This window comes from Dipodomys merriami, unplaced genomic scaffold (assembly GCF_024711535.1).
Source record: "Dipodomys merriami isolate MVZ:Mamm:240054 unplaced genomic scaffold, mDipMer1.0.p SCAF_5, whole genome shotgun sequence".
Lineage (NCBI taxonomy): Eukaryota > Metazoa > Chordata > Mammalia > Rodentia > Heteromyidae > Dipodomys > Dipodomys merriami.
In genome coordinates this window covers 60,835,383-60,848,152 of record NW_027206068.1, presented here as the reverse complement: position 1 = coordinate 60,848,152, position 12,770 = coordinate 60,835,383, and the positions used below count along the sequence as shown (strand labels likewise).

The 12,770-nt window shown below is 42.0% G+C and overlaps 1 protein-coding gene and 1 non-coding gene across 2 annotated transcripts in view; both read left to right on the top strand.

Moving 5' to 3' along the window:
* Ube2h (ubiquitin conjugating enzyme E2 H) overlaps nucleotides 1-12,770 on the top strand; it is a 98,428-nt gene that overhangs the window by 19,786 nt on the left and 65,872 nt on the right. The gene's annotated exons all lie outside the window — the stretch shown is intronic.
* LOC138810266 (small nucleolar RNA SNORA51) lies at nucleotides 1,861-1,985 on the top strand. The gene has a single exon (XR_011367073.1). It is a non-coding gene; the product is annotated as a small nucleolar RNA SNORA51 (small nucleolar RNA).

The following is a 12,770-nucleotide window of genomic DNA, read 5'->3' as shown; positions in this document are numbered from 1 at the left end:
CACTGGGCCACCTTCCCAGCCCCAATGAGTACATTTCTTATCAAGCATTGTAGCCTCCTCCTTTGTTTCCCCTTCCCATCCCTTCCCAGCCTCCCCCTACCCCCCGTACTTAGTAGTTTGATATTAGTTTGTTATCTCTTTACAATGTATTTTTGATAATGTGTTGCATCTCATATTCTTGAGGTGTTTGAATTGTATGAGCCCTGTCATTTTTTTTCAGTTCCTGTCAATAATTTTTAAAATGAAATAAGCCCTGTATATTTGTGAGAACTTTTGTCAAGGTAGAATGGCAACATGCTATTCCTTACAGAATTTTATGTATTTGATAACTGAAATTTGTATTTTGCTTTTCAGAAGGTAAACTAAGGTATTCCCAAAATAGCAGGATAGTATCTTTTTGTTGTTGTTGGTCACGGGGCTTGAACTCTGGGCTTGGGCGCTGTCCCTGCGCTCTTCAGCTTAAGGTGAGCGCTCTACTACTTGAGTCACAGTGCCACTTCCGGTTTTCTAGTCATTTATTGGAGCTAAGAGTCTCATGGACTTTCCTGCCGGGCGGGCTAGCTTTGAGCCGTGATCCTCAGATCTCAGCCTCTAGCTAGGATTACGGCATGAGCTACCAGTGCCCAGCATGGATAGTATCTTGTTAAACATTTAAAACAGTTTAATATTTGAGCATTTAAATATTTTACCCTGTATCTTTGAGTCCTCTCCTGACTTTTTTTGGGGAGCGGGCTACTGGTTCTGGGGCTTGTGCTCAGTCAGGGCCAGTCATTCTTCCTACTGGCTTTTTTGGGGGGTAGCTAAATGGAGATAAGAGTATCATGGACTTTCTTGTTTTAAATGTCTCTGAACTTAGTCCTTTAGGCTCAGCTTCCTAAGTAGCTAAGATCACTGGCATGAGCCACTGATGCCCTACTCTCCAGAGATATATAATTTTATTAAGTAGTTGTACAAAGAGGTTACAATTTCATAAGTCAGATTATAAATACAGTACATTTTGATCACTGTCATCCCTTCCATTGTTCTCCTCATTCCCTCTCCTAGCCCTACCCTTAAGTTATGTAGTTCATTTTTTACAGAATGTACGTTGAATACAATGACTGCATTTTACTCACTCTTCCTCCATTCATGTGCCCATTGTCCCTCCACCCGCGCGTGCGTGTGTGCATGTGCACACATACTGGTTCTGGGGCTTGAATTTAAGACCTTGGTCACTGGGCTTAAGGATAGCACTCTACCACTTGGCCACAGCTACGCTTTAAGCTCTTGGGTAGTTAATTGGAGATAGTCTCACCGACTTTCCTGCCCAAGCTGACTTCAGATCTGAATAGCTAGGATTACAGGTGTGAGCCATCAGTGCCCAGCTCCTGGTATTCATTTTGATGAACAGTTCATTATATAGTTCAGAGGAAGTATATACACTTTTGGATTCCTCTTCTAAGAATATGATCCTCAGCAGTGTGTGTGTATATGCATAAAGCCCACTATTATAATGTATGTTTGTATTTTAGATCTAGCTTCCACATGAGAAAACACACGAACCATTTGTCTTTAGGAGCCTGACTTCAGTTAACATTTTCTTCTATGTTCATTCCCCTGCACATGACATAGTTTTCTTCCAATAGATGAGTAAAATTCCATGTCTGATTATAACAGAGCTTTAATCTTATCAGAGGGTTTATTTTTAAGACACTGGCCTTGAACTCATGATCCTCCTCCTGCCTTAGCCTGTCAGGTGCTGGGATTATAGGTATGAACTACCATGCCCAATCCTATTTGTGACTTTTGTGTGAAACCTATGTTTGATTGTGACTAAAGAGCACATTGTTTCTGCTTTTTTAGAAACAAGATGGGGTATAAGGCCTCTTGATGTTTACCATAGGCTGTTTTCTTACACTGATTGTATAGAAAGGCAGAGTATACCTACCATGTACACTTCATCCCAGGCTGTGTGCATTGTCTGTATTGTGAATGGGAAGACATGAGAGGAAAAAGTGTATAAATAAGGTGTCAGCTAGGAGCACAAATTTTGGGGATTAATTTAGCTATTTTCTTGACAGATTTACTTTTCACATTTGGCTGATTTTTTTTTATATATAGTAATAGTTTAAAGATGATATGTGGAATGAATTGCAAAAGTAGGCGTTAAGAACCTCATAACAGAGCTGTAATCCTAACTACGCAGAAGGCTGAGCTCTGAGGATCATGGTTCAAAGCCAGTCCAGGCAGAAAAGTCTGGGAGACTCTTTTTTTTTTTGGGTCCGGTCGTGGGGCCTGAACTCTGGGCCTGGGCGCTGTCCCTCAGCTCTTCAGCTCAAGGCTAGCGTTCTACCACTTGAGCCATAGCGCCACTTCCGGCTTTTTTCATTTTGCTTATGTGGTGCTGAGGAATCGAACCCAGGGCCTCAGGCATGCAAGGCAAGCTCTCTACCACTGAGCCACCTTCCCAGCCCTCTGGGAGACTCTTTATCTCCAATAAACAACTAGAAAACTGGAAGTGGCTCAGTGGCTCAAGTCGTAGAGCGCTTGCTTTGATCTGAAGAGCTCAGGGACAGAGCCCAGGCCCAGAGTTAAAGTCCCACAACTGACCAAAAAAAAAAAGTTGGAAGAAAAAAAAAAGCTAAAGTTAAACTACCTTTTCAGGGTTGTTAAAAAAGGGTAGAAATTGGTAATGCAAATACTTGACTAGTTATGGATATAATAGCAATAAGCTCTCTTAAGACTTTAGAGGACAATTCTGAATTCCTGGGATTTTGTGCAGTTTATAAGTCAAAAATATGTGTAATGACGCTTATAATCCTAGCTACCCAGGAGGCTGAAATCTGAGGATCATGGTTCAAAGCCACCAAGGGCAAGAAAGTCCATGAGACTCATCAGAAAACCGGAAGTGGCACTGTGGCTCAAGTGGTGGAGCACTAGCCTTGAGCTGAAGAGCTTAGGGACAGCGCCCAGGTCTAGAGTTCAAGCCCCACGACCAACAACAACAACAACAAAAGTATGTGTAACAAGCTATTTATTGACTTTGTAATCTTAGTGGTGAATTTTTAGATCTTTGACTTTTAAAATGCCAGCATGTTTGTTACTTAGATGCTAACTCTCAGGCTTATGGCATTTAAGGCCATCATATTGGCCTAAGGAATCTTGTCAAAAATTCAGCTAGTTCTGGTTCTTTTGTACCTTTGCTTCCTTTGTTCACCTTACATTTGAGTGCCACTTTCAGTGAACAATACTCCTAAAAAAAAAAAAAAAAATCACGCAAGTGACTCATACCTGTAACTCTTAACTGTTTGGGAGCTTAAGATCCAGATGATGGTGGTTTGCGGCCAGGCAGAAAGGCCCATAAGACTCTACTTCCAAAATAACCTGCAAAAAGCCAGATTGGAGGCATGGCTGAAATGGTAACAACTGTAGTGCAATAAGCAAAGCTGAGCAAGCATAAGGCTCAATTTAAATCCTAGTACCCAAAAAAGGTACTAAAAATATATATATATGATATATATATAAAATATATATACTAATATATATATATATATATACATAAAAAATATATATATATATATATTTTTTTTTTTTTGCCAGTCATGGGGCTTGAACTCTGGTCCTGGGCACTCTTCAGCTCAAGGATAGCACGTTACCACTTGAACCACAGTGCCACTTCTGGCCTTTTCTGTTTATGTGGTGCTGAGGAATCGAACCAAGGGCCTCCTGCATGTGGGGCAAGCACTCTACCACTGACCTACCTTCCCAGCCCTAAAAAAAAAATTTTTTTTTTTTTTGGTCCGGTCGTGGGGCCTGAACTCTGGGCCTGGGCGCTGTCCCTCAGCTCTTCAGCTCAAGGCTAGTGCTCTACCATTTGAGCCACAGTACCACTTCCCGCTTTTTTCTTTTTGCTTATGTGGTGCTGTGGAATGGAACCCAGGACCTCAGGCATGCAAGGCAAGCGCTCTACCACTGAGCCACCTTCCCAGCCCCACCTAAAAATATTTTTATATATTAAACATTTTTTTTGGCTAGGAATGTAGCTCAGCAGTAGAGTGGTTACCTAATAAAACCCAGGTTTCATTGTTTTGTTTTCAAACATACAATTAAATTACTTCTCCATTGCCCCTCTACTCCTGTTCTATTTTCTACCCAACACAACATGTTTTATTTTCATGTCATGCTTTTTTTTTTTTTTTTTCTTTTTTTGTCAGTCATGGGGCTTGAATTCTGGGCTTGGACGCTGACCCTCAGCTCTTCAGCTTAAGGCAAGCACTCTACCACTTGAACCACAAGGTCACTTCTTTTTTTTTTTCTGGTGGTTAATTGGAGATAAGAGTCTCATGGGCTTTCCTGCTCTGGCTGGCTTTGGCTACTCAGCCTCCTGAGTAGCTAGGATTACAGGCATGAGTCACCAGCACCTGGCCATCTTTTTTTTTTTTTTTTTTTTGGTCTATCATGGGGCTTGAACTCAGGGCTTGGGCACTGTCCCTAAGCTTTTCACTGAAGGCTAGCACTCTGCCACTTTGAGCCACGACTTCACATTTGGTTTTCTTAGAGATAAGAATCTTCCTGCCAGGGCTAGATTTGACCTGTGATCCTCAGATCACAGCCTTAAATGCCATTTTCCAGTGGCTTGTTTTTTTTTTTTTTTTTTTTTTTTTTTGTCAGTCATGCTTGAACTCTGGGCTTGGGTGCTGTCCCTCAGCTCTTCAGCTCAAGGCGAGCGCTCTACCCACTTGAGCCACAGCCCCACTTCCGGTATTCTTGTGGGTTTTTTTTGGAGATAAGAGTCTCATGGACTTTCATGCCCGGGCTGGTTTTGAACCGAGATCCTCAGATCTCAGCCTCCTCAGTAGCTAGGATTTTAGGCATGAGCCACTGGCGCCGGCTTAGTGACTTCTGTTTTAAGATTGATTACTAGATTTTTTGTTTGATTTGGTTTTAGTGCTAGGAACTAAAGGTCTGTGCATGTGAACTAAGTATTTGCTTTACTATTGAGGTACATCTTCAGTCTGTCAGTATAGCTATTCTTGTTCGTGTGTGTGGTGTACATATATGCACTCATATGATTAAGGAGAATAATCAATTGAATCTTCTGACACAGGTTCTACCATAGGTGTTGTCTTCAGTCCTTTGAGGATACAGAATACATTTTCAGAACTTTTTTTTTTTGCTGTTGTGCATCTGGGCCTGCGCACTGTCCCTCAGCTCTTCAGCTCAAGGCTAGCGCTCTACCACTTGAACCACAGCGCCGCTTCCAGCTTTTTCTGCTTATGTGATGCTGAGGAATGGAACCCAGGGTCTCAGGCATGCATGAGCCACCTTCCCAGCCCGAGAACTTGTTTTATAGAAATATTAATTCCTGGGCTGGGAAGGTGGCTCAGTGGTAGAGTGCTTGCCTAGCATGCACTTCAATTCCTCAGCACCACATAAGCAGAAAAAGCTGGAAGTGGTGCTGTGGCTCAAGTGGTAGAGCGCTAGCCTTGAGCTGAAGAGCTGAGGGACAGTTCCCAGGCTCAGAGTTCAGGCCCCATGACCGACAAGGACAAAAAAATAAATAAAAAAAAAGAAATATTCCTTATTTGCCTTTTTTTTTTTTTTTTTTTGGCCATCTGTGGTAGCTAAATTCTTAGCACACCAGAACCAGTTAATAGTCACTTGGCTTTCTACCACCACATGCTGTCAGTTTACAAAATGTGATTGTCATCAGGAAGGTAGTGGCAGGAGTATCTTGAGGTTGAAGCTAGCCCCTGGTTGTGACATAACTCAAGTAATAGAGTACTTACTAGGCATAAGGCTGTGGATTTAATCTTTAGTATGGGGTTGCATTGTAGAGCAGGAACTCCACTGAAGCATGTCTTGGATAAAGGAGCAATGACAATGACTCTTGGGATTTTTTTTTTTTATTCTGTATGATGAAATGGGAAACACTTTGCTGTACATTGAAAGTATGGTGATGGTTTTTTAAAAAAGCTTTGTGGGAGATAGCCGGGCGCTGGTGGCTCACGCCTGTAATCCTAGCTACTCAGGAGGCTGAGATCTGAGGATCGCGGTTCAAAGCCAGCCCAGGCAGGAGAGACCGTGAGACTCCTATCTCCAATAAACCACCAGAAAACCGGAAGTGGCGCTGTAGCTCAAGTGGTAGAGCGCTCGCCTTGAGCTGAAGAGCTGAGGGACAGCGCCCAGGCCCATAGTTCAAGCCCCACGACCGACAAAAAAAAAAAAAAAAAAAAAAGCTTTGTGGGATTTTGAGTTGCCATCTAAACTGTCTGGTTTGTTTTAACTAATTGTATTTGAAAGTATGACTGAAAGATTGGTTATTCAGACGTGTATTTGTCAATATTTTTTCAAAATTGAATTAACTGAGCTTGTCACTTCTAGGAAAACTAGTAGTTGATATTGCCAGTGAAGAACTAGAGCTTTTAAGCAAAAATTAGACTTCTAGAAAATTGTATCTGCCATCATGTGCTTGACATTTCCTAATTCTTATTGACATTTCTGGCATGATTTTTTGATGTTGTGTGATGAAATGTGTCAACATTGGGAAGATCTGTGTGAGCTAGTGAAATAGTATTTTCCAAATGATCTCTGCATTATAGCAAGTCATGCTTGGGAAAAAGACCACTCAAAGTGCAAAGTGGACTAGTGGATTTTAGTGTATAATCATGAAAAACTCATTTTAGATTCTATATTGAATTTCGGTATAATATCAGTGAAGAATATACAGAATTATCTGCATATTATTGATTTTGTTTTCTGACTATATTCAAAACATTTTGTCTGATCAATTGCAGATGCACATATGAGAATCCAGTTTTCTTCTGTAAGTCATACATTAAAGAAGTTTTCAAAAGTCATTTTTTAATGTTAGTCTTACTAAATAGTTTTTGTTTTGGATATTATAGTATTTTCTCATTTTTCTTTTTTTGGCAGCTTGATCTCAAAATGGTTTTACATTTACTGGATAAAGTGATCTGATTGAGCCTTTTTTGTTCTTTTGTTGTGGTTGTTGTTCTTTTTGTTTTTAAGACAGGGTTTTTTTGCCCTGGAGAGTCTGTAATATGATCTTCCTATTTTAGACTTCTCACCATGTCTATATCTAGGATGACACACATGTGACACCACACTCAGCTTTTCTATTAAGATGAAGCTGGGGAAGGTGGCTCAGTGGTAGAGCGCTCGCCTTGAGCTGAAGAGCTGAGGGACAGCGCCCAGGCCCAGAGTTCAAGCCCCACAACCGACAAAAAAAAGAAAAAGAAAAAAAAAAACCCAAATGGTAAATATATATATATATATATATATATATATATATATATATATATATATATATATATATATTTTTTTTTTTTTTTTTTTTGGCGGTTGTGGGGCTTGAACTCTGGGCCTGGGCGCTGTCCCTCAGCTCTTCAGCTCAAGGCGAGCGCTCTACCACTTGAGCAACAGCGCCACTTCTGGTTTTCTAATGGTTTATTGGAGATAGGAGTCTCACGGTCTCTCCTGCCTGGGCTGGCTTTGAACCGAGATCCTCAGATCTCAGCCTCCTGAGTAGCTAGGATTACAGGGGTGAGCCACTGGCGCCTGGCTTCCAAATGGTAAATATTGATAATAACCCACACAGTAAAAAGATTCTTTGAAGTCCTTTTTTTTTTTTTTTGTCTTTTCTTTTTTGGTACTGGGGATTGAACTCAGGACGTTGCACTTGCTAGGCAAGCGCTTTGCCACTGAGCTACATCCCAGCCCTGAAGTCCTTACTTTTAAAGCATATAAAGAATGCTGAAACTAATTATTTTCATTATTTTTGCTTTTTTGCTTGCCAGTCCTGGGGCTTGAACTCAGGGCCTGAGCATTGTTCTTGAGCTTCTTTTGTTCATTTCTGGCCTTTTCTGTTTATGTGGTACTGAGGAGTCAAACCCAGGGCTTCATGCATGCTAGGCAAGCACTTTACCACTAACACATATACATTGAAAGAAAACTATTAGGTGCTGGTGGCTCATACCTGTCTAGTTACTCATAATGCTGAGACCTGAGGATTGCAGTACGAAGCCAACTCAGGCAGGAAAGTCCATGAGATTCTTATCTCCAATTAGCCACCAGAACACTGGAAGTAGAGCTTTGGCTCAAATTAGTAGAGCACTAGCCTCAGCAAAGAGTCCAGGGACTGTGTCCAGGCCCTGAGTTCAAGCCCTACAACCAACAGAAAAAAGAAAAGGAAAATTGTCACATTCTGATAAAAGTCTAGGATATGCTTTAATTGTTCCCAGCACAGTGTCTGGCAGATTAGTAAGTTCTTTAATAAAGTATATGAATCACATTGAATCTAATTATATAATAGGTTATGAAAATATACATTGAGCCTAGAAGAAAAATTGGTGTGAAGATGGCAAGCATATTTATGTTAGTAAACAATGCCAGGTTTACATCCTATTTTCTAAATTCTAAGACAAGGCTTTTCCATGTTTTAACATCTTTGAACTGGAGATGTCTTAAAATTGGTGGTGAGTCACTTTAATGTGACTTTTTTCTTCCTTGGTGTGTCATAAAATAATGATGTGTTGTACACATCATATAAAATAGGGTAGTGTCACTTTTTGTGTGGAGAGAAACATTGGATTCCAGTTTGGTCCCTTAGCTACAGGGGATGCTGCATTAACTGTTTTGCTTACCAGGCACAAAAGACCTTGGGCAGTTTACAATGAGCCTATTCTTTGACTGTTCCATTTATTCCAAGCTAGGATATTAGACTTAAATACTAGAATATAGGTTTTTAAAATAAAACATAGGAACCTGGTATGGTGAGGCAGGAAGATCAAGAGTTTGAGACCAGCATGGGGATTAATCCGTCTCAAAAACAAAAGTAAATAGATTCAACCAATACTGTATAAATAAATAGCTTTGTGTGTGTGTGTGCATATACTTTGGGCTTTTGGGGTGCTTAATTGGAGATGAGAGTTCTTGGTTTTTCCTGCTGGCCAGACTTCAAACCATGATTCTCAGATCTTATTCTCCTGAGAAGCTAGGACTACAGGCATGAGTCTGGCAGCATATTCTTTAATCATAGATTTAAAACAGAAATCAGGCATTGGAAAAATAGGGAAGTGTGTGTGTGCTTGGGTGCTGGGGTTTGAACTCAGGGTCTTGTGCTATCTTTTTTGCTTTTTTGCTCAAGGCTAACACTGCAACTTTGCTGGTTAGTTGGATAGAAGATCTTTCATCTTTGTCAGAGCTGGCTTCAAACTTCAGTTCCCAGATCTCAACCTCCTGAGTAGTTAGGATTATAGGCATGAGCCACCAGCATCCAGCAGATTAAATCTTTTTTGAAGTACTAGGATTAAACTCAAGGCTGTAAGCTTGCTAGGCAGAAGCTCTACCACATGAGCCACAAATGCTGAAGTTGACTGTCTTTCAAGGGAAGGCTTCCTGGAAGAAACTGTCATAAAAACAGGAGGTAAATAAGCAAGAGTGGGAGGTAGTAGGTGACTTTGCTTGACTAAAGTAGTCAAGTAAATGAGTCACTGCAAGTAGATTGCAATATGTGACCAAGATTGTGTGAGGTGCTGTTAAAGTTATTAAGCAGATGGGCTGGGAAGATGGCTCAGTGGTAGAGCGCTTGCCTTGCATGCCTGAGGCCCTGGGTTCGATTCCTCAGCACCACAAAAGAAAAAAGCCGGAAGTGGCGCTGTGGCTCAAGTGGTAGAGTGCTAGCCTTGAGCTGAAGAGCTGAGGGACAGCACCCAGGCCCAGAGTTCAGGCCCCATGACCGGACCCAAAAAAAAAAAAAAAAAAAGTTATTAAGCAGAGCTTCCTCACCCCCCTCCCCCTGCCCCATTTGGAGATATTTGGGACCTGAAAGGCCACATTCAACAGAGGAGGACTCTTGGAGAATGTACCCACAAAACTTGATTATGGGTTGGCAGGGTTTTGGTGGGTAGAAGAGAATAAATGGATTATGGTCTCTTTCTCAGGTGATGACAATGATTAGGCTAATATTTTGAAATGAGTACTCTTTTTCGAATAGTGCTCCTTTTGAGGGTGTGGGGCGTGTGCCCATCATGGGGCTTGAATCCAGGGCCTGGGCATGGTTCCTGAGCTTTTGTACTCAAGGCTAGAGTTCTACTACTTGAGCCACAGTACCACTTGAGCCACAGTTCTACTCTGGATTTTGGTGATTAAGAGTCTAATGGACTTTACTGTCCTAGCTGGCTTTAAACCTCTATCCTCAGTCAGCTTCCTGAATAGTTAGGATTACAGGTGTGAGCAGCACCCAGCAGATAGTGCTGCATTTGAAGAAGTACAATATAGTAGAATGACCATAGGTTTTAGTCATAAGTTTGTATCTGTTCTTCTTTGGTTTCCTCATCAAAAGCACCTAAAAAATAGCAAACACACACAGACACAGACACACACACACACACAGAAAATAACCTACAATTTGCTTTGATGTTTGTGTGGGATAATATGTATGAATGCATTTAGCATGCAAGTATTCAGTGAACAGCTCAGTTAGTGCTGCTAATAGTTCAGAAATAAGGTTTATCCTTATGGACCAGATTCCTTCTGTCTAATTAGTTAGATATTGTATATACATTAAAGGGTTTCTGTCCTGCCATCACATTAGTATTAAGCAAGCCAAAGAGATAAAATCATTAGTTGGGGCTGGGAAGGTGGCTCAGTGGTAGAGTGTTTGCCTTGCATGCATGAGGCCCTGGGTTCTACTCCTCGGCACCACATAAGCAGAAAAAACTGGAAATGGCTCTGTGGCTCAAGTGATAGATTGCTAGCCTTGAGCTGAAGAGCTGAGGGACAGCGCCCAGGCCCAGAGTTCAGGCCCCACGACCGGATCAAAAAGAAAAGAAATGTTGCAACAGAGGCTTAATCTCCTTTGCCGTGTGTGTGTGTGTGTGTGTGTGTGTGTGTGTGTGTGTGTGTGTGTGTGTGTGTGTGTGTGTGTGTGTGTGTGTGTGTGTGTGTGTGTGTGTGTGTGTGTGTGTGTGTGTGTGTGTGTGTGTGTGTGTGTGTGTGTGTGTTGAGCATTCTACTACTTGAGCCACAAGCACCACTTCAGGTGGTTAATTGAAGATAAGAGTCTCACAGAGTTTCCTGCCCAGGCTGGCTTTGAACCAAGATCCTCAGATCTCAGTCTACTGAATAGCTAGGATTAATAGATATGAGCTACCGGTGCTGGGCACCTTTGAACTTTATTCGTAAAATGTACATGTTACCTTTATTCCAGACATACTAGGTTCTGCTGTGCTGAGGGACTGAAACTTTTTTTCATTTCCATAAATGTTGTTTTATATGATTAGATGTACATAGGTGTGATGCCTTTTGTGTTCCTCTCCTCTAATTTTTTTTTTTTGATGGTTCTGAGGTTTGAATTCAGGGCCTCATGCTTGCTCAGCTGTTGCCCTACTATTTCAGCCATGACTCTAGTTCTCCTAATTATTTTGTTAGTCATGGGGCTTGAACTCTGGGCCTGGGCACTGTCCCTCAGCTCTTCTGCTCCAGGCAAGTACTCTACCAGCCCCGCCACTTCCAGTTTTTTCTGGTGGTTAATTGGAGATAAGAGTCTCACAGGCTTTCCTGCTGGGCCTGGTTTTGAACCTCAATCCTCAGATCTCAGCCTGCTGAATAGCTAGTATTACAGGTGTAAGCCACCAGCACCCAGTCCTCCTAATTTTTAAAAAAATAAAATTATGTACTCTCAAAGCCAGGTACTAGTGGCTCATGCCTGTAATTCTACCTACTGAGATCCGGAGATCTGAGGATTGTGGTTTGAAGCCAGCCTATGCAGGAAAACTGTAAGACTGACCTCTAATTAAAAAACACAGGGAGGGCTTGGAAAGTAGCTCAGTGGTAGAGTGCTTGCCTGGCATGAATGAGGCCCTGGGTTCCATTCCTCAGCACTACATAAGCAGAAAAAGCCAGAAGTGGAGCTGTGGCTCAAGTGGTAGAGTGCTAGCCTTGAGCTGAAGAGCTGAGGGACAGTGCCCAGGCCCAAAGTTCAAGCCCCACTAATGACAAAAACAAACAAAAACACAGGGAGAGCACCCATGCCTGAATTCATGGATCCACCCAAAAAATTAAATACTTTTTTTTTTGGGGGGGGGTCATAAAGCTTGAACTCAGAGCCTGGCAGCTGTGTCTGAGCTTTTATACTCAATGGTTATACTCTACCACTTTGGGCCAGAGGGTCACTTGTGGTCTTCTTTTTTTTTTTTTTTTTTTGGTAGGTCGTGGGACTTGAACTCTGGGCCTGGGCGCTGTCCCTCAGCTCTTCAGCTCAAGGCAAGCGCTCTGCCACTTGAGCTACAGCGCCACTTCCGGTTTTCTGGTGGTTTATTGGAGATAGGAGTCTCACGGTCTCTCCTGCCCGGGCTGGCTTTGAACCGCGATCCTCAGATCTCAGCCTCCTGAGTAGCTAGGATTACAGGCGTGAGCCACCTGCGCCCGGCTTACTTGTGGTCTTCTGATGGTAACTGGAGTCTCATGGATTTTCCTGCCCCAGTTTGCTTTGAACTGTGATTCTCATATCTCAGCCTCCTGAGTAGCGCTAGGATTATAGGCTTCAGCCACAAGCACCTGGTTGAAATACATAATGTTGAGCATTAAAGAAGAGGAGGCTAATACGCTTTTTCATTTTTAGTTTGTTTTAATTTGTATCTTTACACATGGATTCAGAGCATCTAATTTGAGAGTTTGGTTGTGGTTGGAGGTAGATAGAGGAGAGGCTCAGTGGTGCCTAGGAAGATGGCCTGCCTGGGAGACTAGCATGCTCTCTGCTCAAGGAC